Source organism: Chrysochloris asiatica, unplaced genomic scaffold, assembly GCF_000296735.1.
Source record: "Chrysochloris asiatica unplaced genomic scaffold, ChrAsi1.0 scaffold00260, whole genome shotgun sequence".
NCBI lineage: Eukaryota > Metazoa > Chordata > Mammalia > Afrosoricida > Chrysochloridae > Chrysochloris > Chrysochloris asiatica.
In genome coordinates, this window is record NW_006408778.1 from 688771 (window position 1) to 689609 (window position 839).

General features: G+C 44.9%; 1 pseudogene; it reads right to left on the minus strand.

Annotated features, from left to right (window-relative positions):
- Nucleotides 1–221: 221 nt before the first annotated feature.
- Nucleotides 222–578, minus strand: LOC102814388 (annotated as a pseudogene).
- Between the last annotated feature and the right edge of the window lie 261 nt (nucleotides 579–839).

Below are 839 nucleotides of genomic sequence, written 5' to 3' on the forward strand. Positions count from 1 at the left end.
CATTAGATACATTTTTTTTCCATCCATTAATTGTAAATCTGTGTTTGTCTTGGTGTGTAAGGTGTGTCTCTTGTAGGCAACATACTGAAGGATTCTATTTTCTTATCCATTCTGCCATTCTGTCATTTTTGTTGTTTTGTTTTGTTTTTTAACCACAGGGACTTTATTATTCCCAACACAGGGAAGGTCTTCACGGGGTGGTGGAAGGCGGCTTTGGGCCCCTACTTGCGGGCAATGAGTGGGTTCCGCAAGACCACAATGACAGAGTCCCCTCGTAGGAACATCTTGGAGATGTTGCGGTCCTTGTTGATGGACTTGGACTTCTTCTTGCCCTTGCCACTCTTGGGAACTTCGGTCCACATTTCTTTCACATTCTCCAGCACCATGTTGCAGTGCCTGTCGAAAGCCTTTATGAGTCCCAGCAGCTTCTCGTTGTTGCAACAGTTGATGAGCACTTGGGTGTTGTATTTGATCGACTGTGTAAACACCAACAGGAGCCCGGTGTTAAACTCCTCCTCCTCCTGCTTCTGCAGCTCCTCTGGGGTCATCTCACTCTTGGGCTTGTTGAGGAGGCTCATGGTGTTGGCAGCGTTCTCTGGTCACTCCTGTTTCCTCTGCGTTGCCACAGCCTCTGCATCTACTACTCTGTCTTTTGACTAGTGAATTCAATTCATTGACATTTAGCTTAATTATCAATCGGTATGAATCCATTGCAGTCGTGTGTGTGTGTGTGTGTGTGTGTGTGTGTGTGGTGTTGATGGTATGTTGTACATGCTTTCCTGTACTGAATTCATTTTTGTGTGTGTGCTTTTGTTTGTCAATTTCTCCATAATTTTAAC